Raw genomic sequence first — 10659 nt, 5'->3', positions numbered from 1 at the left:
CATTAGCTTCACAATCCATTTGCCTTTACTTAACATAATAATTGGTACACAACCAAGGCTGACACAACCCTGTTACAAGTAACACAACTTGTTACTATCGCCATTTTAGCAGGGGGAGGAAGAGGGCTTTGCTTCTTATACATGTGCTTCCATTGTCTCTTGAATTTGAGTCAAACACACATCAAAATGATCTGGTGTTCTACGGAAATTTAAAATAAAAGCTGTAGATTATAGAGTGGCCCATCAGAAAAGGAATCTGATGGGGCCAGAATGATGGTGCAGCATGTTCATCTGCCATATGCAATGCCAGTATCTACTTCAAATTACAGCTTCCTATTCAGGAAGCAGGCCATTTTTTAAGAGAGTGGGTTGCTATGTCTACATGGGAGGACTGGATTGAGCTTCCGGCTCCTGGTTTTAGTCTGAACCAGCTACAGTTGGCATGGCTACTCAGGAAACAAACCAAGATATGAAAAGTCTTTTCTAAGACAATTAAAATAAATAATAAATAATTCTGAGAAAGAAAACACTGGATTGTGTTGGATGTGTATTTGTTGGTGTGTGTGTGTATTTAACCACACTAACATGAACATGTGTGGCACACTGGTGGTAGCTCGAGCGATGTAGGAAGCAGGGAGTCTCTACCTTCCCCTCACAAAATTCAACCACTTGAGCCTTTGTTCTGAAAATGGGTGGAGCCCAGCATTCAATGTGCTAGAGTCTTCCTACTTCTGGGCCTCCACATCTCTCCTGGGGAGCTCCTGGGCCTCAACAGTCATCCCAGCTCTACACATTTCTCAAGGACCAATCTTTCTCATGTAGCAAGAGGTAATTGACCTTTCACGGCATCCATTTTTTCCTCAACGCTCTGACTCTGAGTCATACATACCCCCATGTAAAGAGATTGATCACTTCCCTCCATCTATATCCCACGCATTCCATTATGGGATGACTTCGCTTCCCGCCTGAACTTGTGTACATCTGCTTTGCTTTTTCCCACTGGATTTTTTGCTATATCCTTGTTTTTCTTGTTCCTGAAACTTTCTTCCCATAGGTTTTGCAGAGTTCACTCCTGCATATTGTTCAGATCTGGCTTAAATCTTAACCCTTCAGAGAATACTGTTGTTACTAACTGATCTGAAATATAACTGCTGTCACATGATTTTTACCTTGCTCTGATTTATTTAGAACATTTGTCATTGCTTAAAATTGCAACATTTTTTGCACTCATTTATTGTCTATTACTCAAGAATTCTAATTCAGAAAAGAATCAATTTGTATAGTTTGGCATAGTAACATCAGGACCTATGGGGACTTAATAAATATTTGTTGATTAAATGGATACTACAGTCTATTCACCCATTGATTTTTTTTTTCAGCAAATACCTGTTGGTTTTTCCCCTTTTCAGCATCAGCTCAGATCTAATAGATTCATCCCAGCTCCATTCCAAGAAAGAAAATTGCTCATTGATAGAGAATTACATGCATGAACATTGAAAGAATATTTATGACTCTCCCTCTTGGAGAAATTTAACTTACTGGTCCAGCCTTCTAGAAGCAGTAGCTATTGCATGTGTCTCCTCTTGGTTTTTCACTTTTCCTAGAAAGCATGTATATGGCTACGTGAAAAGTAGGAGCAGAATTCAGTGAGTTTCAGTTCATAATAAGCTGTCAAGTTCATAGACTCCACCTTGTTTTCTCTCTTGGCATTATGCGAAAAATGAATAATGTATAGATGTGCACCCCCTCTCCCACTGCTACTCTTTTAGAAAGGCATGATGCTAAACTTTAAGTTCCACACATGAAAACCATTACTGGCTTATTCATTTTTATAAACCAACTACCTAAATAGCCCCTGGCACGTAATTGTTGCTCAACAAATGCACACTGAATGCTTGATCAATGAACTCAGTGACCAGATATCATAAATGTTTGTCAGCTAGTTGGCCATAGCATTCCAGAGTTGGTGCTGCCAGAATGACTGAGAACAGGTTTTCAGAGGCCTGAATGCAAAAGAATCTCTTTCCTGTATAATTGTATCTAATGTTTGCTCAGAAGCACTTAGCTTCTGATAAAAAACCAGTTTTATAACGTGAGTTTTAATTCCTCCAATATTTGAAAATACTTAAGGTCCAACAAAATAAGTTGAGCCTGCCTGGAAGTGGTGTCAGAAATTAAAATTAAGGCACAGATTTTGTGGTTTAACAATCCCTTCACACTTTTACTTACGCATTTGCCTTTCTTAAACAGCCTTGCAAAGAAGCAAGGTTTTCTAATCCACTTCCTCCAGGAGGTCATGTAAACACAGTCTCTCTCTCGGTGCTGCAGAGCACTAATCTTCAGCCCAGTCCTACACCTGTGTATTTTTCCTTTTGCCTGACTTATGAGGTCACTCCAAAGTCTGAAATGAATATAGGAGTTCACCTTGAAGATGGCATCACCTTTCTCCTGAAGCTACTCAAATTGCAGGCAATAACACCAGACTGCGTTACAGTCTTTTCAGGGTGCCTCGCTGCTTTCAGCTAGTGAGTCAGCTATTGCTATATGTTTACAAGTATTCAAATGGATCAGTTATTCAAAATCGGTCGCTGTGCCCAGAGAGACCATTGCGTTTGTCTAAGCCTCTTTTCCAGCACACATTTAAGAAACCACTTTTCTTGCCATGCCCCCAAAAATCTCACCTCCTGAAAACTCTTTTGCATCAAGACCACGACATAATCAGAGCAGTGTGACCAATGATAATCTCTAAAATGTGATTTCAAATAGAAACGTGTGACATGATTTATCTGGGACCTGGAAGGAACACACTGTTTAGCAAGCTGGCCCAAACACATCTTCAGGAGGCATAAAGTTTTCAAGGTGGTTGCACATTCTTTTTGACATGATTTCCCTGAGAGTAGGATCTGTGTTCCCGCCCCCCTTGGGCTTTGAGAGTGTAGGGTCACATTATGTGATTCTGAGTGTTGGGTCTAAAATGAGTCATCGTCCAGTTCTTACTTGTTCTCTAGGAATGTTAACTCCTAGTGTTGTTGACCATTTAAGAGCCCTAACTATCACGAAGCTGCCCTAATGGGATGCCATGTGGAGAGAACAGAGGGAGAGACAGAGAACATCCTGAGAGGCCTTTGCTATTTCAGCTCCGGTTATTGGACTCTTTCCAGCGCAGACATTATATATGGAGTAATGATGCCATCAAGACAACCCTAGTCGACTGCTGCTCAATTCTAGCCATGTAGAGTCCGTACCAGAAATGCCTGGAGAAGCCCAGGGGACCCAAGAACTGCGAGACACTAATACCTTCTTACACTTAAAGTCTCTGTATTTTGAAGATGAACGTTTCACTGCAATACACGAGTGGAACACCGGTAAAGTCAGAATTAAGAACTCTGCTCACCTGAAGTGGCTCCATGTGATGATCTCGATGATGATATTAATATTCACAAAGCCCATTTACTTGTATCTATAATAGAATAAGGTACCCTATGATTATCCCCATTTATATATGATGGGACTGAAGTACAGAGAGGGTAACTGTGAGTCCACAGGTAGTAAATAGTGAAGCCACGATTAAACCTGGCTGTTCACTCAGCCACACTATGCACTGCCTCTGGCAAGTGCTTTTCAAGCCTAGCTTTTCCTAGTGTCTCCATTCTTAAGGCATATGGAGCCAGCCGAACACCTCTAAGAAACTGAAATGAGAGGATTTCTACCTCTTTGGATTGGCCTCTACTGTCTGTTCTAATTCTAGACACAAAGTATCTGACTTACTAATGTCAGCTTGGTTCTGACATGTTAAATAGGGATGAGCCAATGCAGAGATCAAAGGGAAGGGGGGACTGTGTCAGTCCGCTTCAACTTCCAGAAATTCCCATGCCTAAAACTGGGACACGGTGCTTTAGTTTTCAAAAGAGAAAAAAATAAAATTGTAGTTCACTTCCAGTGTGTTTCCCTTGGGTCTCGGTTTATGAGTTCTTCCTGCCCGCCTATAATCCTCTATATCACCCAAGGAGTTGCATGCATGGTTTTGGAAATGTGGGCCTTGGTTTCCACTGTTATCTGATCCATGTTCAAATATGTATAGTACCTGGAAGGAAGGCAGCTCTGACAGTCTGTAGGTTTGCAGATTTACATAGAGGGAAGGAGAGACAGAAAGAGTTCTGGTTGGCTAGTTCACTTCCCAAATGTCCACAATGACCAGAGCTGAGATGATCTGAAACCAGGAGCCTGGAGCTTCCCATGTGGGTGCAGGGGTCCAAGGACTGGGGCATCTTTTGTTGCTTTCCCAGGTATACTAGCAGGGAACTGGATCAGAAATAGAGTAGCCAGGACTCAAACCAGTGCCCATGTAGTATGCCTGCACCACAGGCAGAGTGCTAATCTACTACATTACAGCACTGGCTCCTGACAGTTCCAAGTCAGGCTGCTGGGTGCACAGCACCTTGCTGAAGCTATTTCCTCAGAGCCTGGTCTCAAGCTTTCCTTTGTAAGTCTCACTCTACTCTAGCCAAAGAAGATGACAAGGGGCAAAATGAGAGGTTACCATTCCTCTCCAAGTCTCCACTGATCTCTCTGTCTCTGCTTTTGCTATTTACAACTCTGACATCCTTCTGGTAGAAAACATAAATATTTTTACTATTCTCCATTCTTTGTATTTTTTCATATTGCATGCATTCCTGCCTAAATGAAATAACATTAAAAGGATGCTGAGGTTTTTAAATATTCAAGCATCATTTGTTTTAATATCCCCTTTAAAAAACACTTTGAAAAATTTCTTACAAGTCCAGTCAATTTAGGAGTTAGTGTGCTTTTTAATTAACCATTCAATTTCAAATAAATGTAGAGAAAATTGGAATCCTCTTCAATAGTTCAACAACCATTTAAGAAGAACGAAACCTTGATTGAAACTATTAGGAACTTAGAAACCAGATTCTGATGTGGTTAAAGGAAACAACCCAGCATTTTATAAATTCTTACTTTGTTTTTAAGAAAAACTTTTAAACCATAATACTGGGAGAAATATTTTCCAAAGTTATGAAACCATTAAATCAGTAGATTAATGCAGTTAAATTTAATTTGGAATTGAGAAATACTGTAACCAAAATGTTAACTTTTTAAAATAAGAAAAACTATTGTTTTCACCTAGCACGCAGGCTTGAGGTTTGGAAACAAAACTTTTCGCTATCTTGTCATCTGCTAACATATGTCAGCCAACCCACATGCTCAGACAAAGTTCTGATCATGCCAACCATCAGAAAACTCCAAATGTATCCCACGCTATCAGGCCCATTTTCTTGATTCTCTTTTAAATCTAGGGTTCCAAGTGGGGATAACTGGCCAAAACGTGCCCCACAGAGAGTCTGAAAAAAGGCTCATGGTTTGAAAGTCTCCCTGGCAAGTAGATAATTACAAACAAGAATGAAGAAACAATGAAGAAGATACATCAATGTGTCAGGCATTGTGCCAGGGCCTCTTCATAAATCCTCCCATCTGCTCATAGCAGCCCTTCAGAAAAAAAGGTCAGCACCTTGCAAACGAGAAGTCGTGCGACTTGGGGAAGATCACATAGTCAGTAGTATAATTGGGACTTGGGAATTTGCTCATTCACTGATCATCTACCAGGATCCAAGTATGTTGCTGGCCATGAGTGCATCTCAAAGCTTACTGCCCATCAGTCTCACCTCATGGGCTTCTGAAATAGATTCCTCAGCCCCACCGGCAGAGATTTGGTTTCCATATGTCTGAGATGAGGTACAGCAGTTTACATTTCAGACCTGGAGTGGTAACCTAGCAGATGAGGTCCTCGTCTTGCATGCCCGGGATCCCATATGGGTGCCAGTTTGTGTCCCAGTGGCCCCACTTCCCATCTAGCTCCCTGCTTGTGGCCTGGGAAAGTAGTTGAGTACGGCCCAAAGCCTTGGGACCCTGCACCCATGTGAGAGAACCAGAAGACTCTCCTGGCTCCTGGCTTCAGACCAATTCAGCTCCAGTCATTGTGGCCACTTAGGGAATGAGCCAGTAGATGGAAGATCTTTCTTCTTGTATCTCCTTCTTTCTGTAAATCTGCATTTCTAATAAATAAATAAATCCTTGAAAAAGAAGAAGAAGAAGTCCTTGCTGGTTCTATTATACTGGCTTTACCACTAGTAGCTGTTACATAGGGCTAACTAGTTCCTTCTATTTTCCCAGATTACGTAAGTGACAAATGGAAGAAATATTTAAAATTTATCACAAAAGATCATTAGCACCAAAATTCAGGATTGTCATTAGAACAATTGTTTTACTCTCTAAATGTTTTTTTAGTAATCAGCACCCCTTTCTGTGTATTCTCAAAAACATTTTAAGATTGCAAATCACATAGGCCTTATAACTGAGGTGAATTCTGCCTCATCTCTAATTGGAAAGACCCAGGAAACGTGAAGGGCAAAAGGTCAAACAGCCACATTCTGGGGACAGCTGGCAAATCCAAATTTGGGACATCCCTTTCTGCTGCTCTATAAATAATCTTTATCTTCTTTTCCTCAAGATTGATGGCTAAATTTTGAAGGAGGACCTTGGAGATTGCCCATAAATTTTCTATGTTTAAAGGGAAGATTTTTATCATTGCACATTCTGGAGTGAACATGAGTCATAGAGAATGACTCAAGCCATCTTCTCAGAGGTGGCCGGTCATAAATCAGCATTTGCAGAATTTTAATCTCGCCTCTCTCCTTTGGAAAGTTAGCAACTATTAGTAGATGATATGAAAGGGAGGCTTCAAAAGAGGAACGGTAAAACAAAGTCACCTTGAGCTTTTTCCCAACCGACTGCCATCAAAGAAGAAAAAAGCTCTTCTCCTAAACCAATTTTGCAGAGGACTGGTGCTGGCAGACATGGAACAAAGAGAAACTGTTGGTGCCTTAAAACCCACTCACTGTAAGAAACGTCCTTGGATCCTCAGGAATATCCTAGCACCTTCCAGGAAAGAAATGATTTCATGAAGATATTTGACCCAACAATGCATTGTTTTTCCACATTGCTGGGCTACATAGGATGTTTTCAAAATATTGATTCACTTATTCTGAGGTTTTTGAATACCTGGTACCCAATGCCATATATAGATAATAATCGGGCTTTTGGATCAGTATAAACAAAATCTATATAAACAGAGTCTTACAGAACCAAGAGATTCAAGAAATGGACATGAAGCATCACCTACTCTAAGCCCTCACTTGAAGCAGGGATATGCTGAAACTATCACATCTAGATTTTCTTTTTAAAAGTGTTTTGACACACTTTTGACAATGGGCTCTTAGAGTGTGACTCCCAGAGCAACTCCAGGGAGCTTGTTAAAAGTGTACGCTTGGGCCCCTCTTCAGATATCCTGAATCAGAACCTCTGGGGTTCCAAAATAAGCCCTCCTGATGATTCTGAGGTTTGCTAAAGACTAAAGCAGAGAACTGCTGCTTGGGTTACAGCCAGCAGTAAAGCTTCTTCTAAGTAGGCAAATATGTCGGTTGGAATCATTTAGGGTACAAGGAACAAAAACAGAAGAACCATCATCGACTAAGGGCTTGTTTGTTTTTTTTTTTTTTAGCAGTACCACTAGGTTAATACTGTAAAATCATGACGCTATCTCTTCTGCAAACCCCTCCTCCTTTGCAAACTGCCAAATTTATCCTCAGACTAAAAACTTCAATGTCCCAACAAGGCTGCTCCATCTCTCTTACTCATACATACACCAAAAGAATAATGAGAGGCTGAAGACCAAAGGTATATGTCAGCTGGTCCCTCTACTCCTGAAGGGCTTTCGCAGCAGCCCCTAAGAGTGATCACTCCTCACTTTTCATTGGCTGGCACCTGGCAGCTGGCAAGACACAAGCAGATAATGTGCATTTTCATAGGATACTTCATTGCTTTAAGATATTCAAGGTCTTGAGGCAGACATTATTGCATTACAGGTTAAGATGCCATCTGTGATCCCCAGAATCCTACATGGGACACAGTTCCTGTCCTGAGTGCTCCACTTCTGGTCAAGTTCCCTGTTGAAGCAGCAGAAGATGGACCAAGTGCTTGGCCTCTGTCACCCTTGTGTGAGATCAGATGAAGCTCCTCCTTGAGCCTGGCCCAACTCCAGCTTTTGTACCCATTTGGGGAGTGAACCAGTGGACTGGTGATCTCTTTCTTTGACTGCCTCTGTCTGACAAATAATAAAAGCCTGTTTTTCAAATAAATAAATAACTCTAAAGAAAAGAGAGAGAGATTCAGGGTTTGGTTAGTAAAGATCAGAGTGGAGAAAGAATATGGTCATGGGATACAGACCTATCACACATCCTTGGTAAGCAGACTTAATGTTTTTAGTCCATATACATATTAATTCATCAAATAAATCCATAAATTAATAATAATAATAAACAATTATATTCATGAATAATATCAGGACTGGGGAAGAAATATAAAAGAACCCAAAAAGTTTAGAAAGAATGGTTAGCAACTTTTAATACATGAGCTCCCATGCAGGCAAAACTTTTGAAAATTCTTGATTTTCTTTTGGAAACTATTCCTCTCGATATCAGAAAATAGAACATTTACAGTTGTTTTTAAGGCTTCCTTCATTTCTGAATGTCTTTTCTGGTGAAAATTCAGAAGCTGAATGGCTAGCAGCAGATGATATTTGCCTATTATAGTACTGGAATACTGTGTGTAAGCAAGGTGCCTTCTGTTGTCACTTCTGAGTTGACACCACCTCACTTAACTGTAGGGTCTATTTCATATCATAGTGTTTCTTCCTGTCCAGGAATTTTACTTTATAATCAAGTTAAATACCATTATCACAGAGAAATACTCTTAAATTTACTTTGAAACACACCAATTTCTTTAGTTACTTTTTAGACAACGAAGATTCTAGACTAACTGAAAAAATATTCAAGTTGCATTTACAGTAGAGCCCATCCTCGCCAGCTTGTTTCCTAGTACTAAACAAAGCCTCATGATAATCCTCACTGCTTGTCAGCATCCCCACAAACTGTTCCTCTCCACCAGCCCTCAACCCCGTCAATACACGAGGGCTGGGATAGCAACAGAGAAGCCCCATCTAGAAACTTCTGACTGAAAATGTGGTCTTCCAACTAGTAGCATCTGTTTCTCCTGGGCGCTTGTTAGGCATGCAAAATCCTAGGTGTCCCTCTAGACATACTGAACCAGAATCCACCACTCAGAAAGGCCTCCAGTGATTGGAACCCCATAATTTGAAAGAGCGTTGGCATTAAGCAGACCAGCAGCAAAAGCATCTCCTGGAAAAGTATTAGAAAGGGCAAACATCTCTAGCTCAGCCCGAGCTACTGAGAGTCACGTTCTGGGGTCAAGCCTGTAATCTGTGTTCTGATAAAGTGTTTCTGATATAAGCTGACATCAGAAAACTGCTGCCCCTGAAGGGTGACACTAACCCTTCGTTCCACAGTGAAATCACCTGGGGCTTTAAAATTACAGCTATCTATCTCCTGCCTTGAGAAATTTGGATCTTATTGATCTGTGGATCAGCTGGACCGTGGGATTTTTAAAGGCCCTTAGGTGATTTGATTGTGCAGTCAGATTAGAGATGTGAGAAAGTGCCACTGTCGATACAAAAAAAGGAGACCCTCACATTCGCCAGTATATTTCTGGTAAGACTCAAAGCCAATGACACACAATGGGTCTTGGAGGAATGCAGACAGTCACCTTTCTTTTGAGGGAATGTCCTGACATATCTTTTAAAATCTCTCTCTCTCTTTCTCTCTCTTGGTAATGATGCTTTCTGTGCACCAAATGCCCACCTAGGCAGAGATGGAGGTTACAAAGAAGAGCTCGAGGACACAATCCTGTGTTAAGAGAAAAGTACATTTCCCGAAAACCCACCTTTCATGTTTCCCTCTTGAACCTCTGACCACAAGCAAAGGATTCAAGGATGCAGATAGCCCACCTGTCATTTTTTCCCTTCTTTGAGAAAACTAACCAACATTCTATATTATCTGTCAATCAAAAGGCACCCAGCCTCTTTTCCCTTTTCTCTTGGGAAACTCGTTACTCCTAGTGCTTTCATTTTCAGATTATCCTAATTGTACAAATGCGTCTCAGAGGTAGTCCCACTATGGATCCCAGGTCTCCCACAGGACCTCACATGATGTCACAATTCATTAAACACTTAGAGATCATTATAAGGATCCTGATAAACGTTCTCTAGCATCTCATCTAGTATATTTTCCATATACTGCCTCTCCACAGTAGTCACAGTTGGGAGTCTACCCCAGATCCCTTCTCTGGGCCATATTCCCATTCCCAGGTGCTCTGAGCATTGGATGTTTAAGAGCTCATGACAATCCCTAATACGAACATTGCCTTAGGCCAATAGGAGCAACGGCAATGGAAATACTGTGCCAGCTCTTATCCCAGAGGCAGCCACAGTCAGTAATTCACTATTATGGAGTCAGAAAAGCCTCCTTAATAGGATGTACAGGTGCCGCGGTACCCCGCAGGCCAAGCTGCCACTCAGGGTACTCACATCCCATACTGGAGTGCTAGTTTGGGTCGGGTATTCTGCCTGTGACTTCAATTTCTGGAAGGCAGCAGAAGATAGTTACAGTGAAGAGTCTGATCAGCAAGCTCCTGGCTTTAGCCTGGCCCTGCCTTGGCTGTTGTGACCATTTG

The 10659-nt window shown here is 41.3% G+C and overlaps 1 pseudogene; it reads left to right on the top strand.

Moving 5' to 3' along the window:
• The first annotated feature begins 3250 nt into the window (after positions 1-3250).
• The window catches only part of LOC121157233, a 46188-nt pseudogene continuing 38779 nt past the window's right edge, over positions 3251-10659 (top strand).

The sequence above is a fragment of the Ochotona curzoniae genome, unplaced genomic scaffold, assembly GCF_017591425.1.
Source record: "Ochotona curzoniae isolate NIBS_2020 unplaced genomic scaffold, NIBS_Ocur_1.0 contig_3520, whole genome shotgun sequence".
In the NCBI taxonomy this organism is placed as follows: domain Eukaryota; kingdom Metazoa; phylum Chordata; class Mammalia; order Lagomorpha; family Ochotonidae; genus Ochotona; species Ochotona curzoniae.
This window is presented reverse-complemented; position numbering and strand designations above follow the sequence as displayed.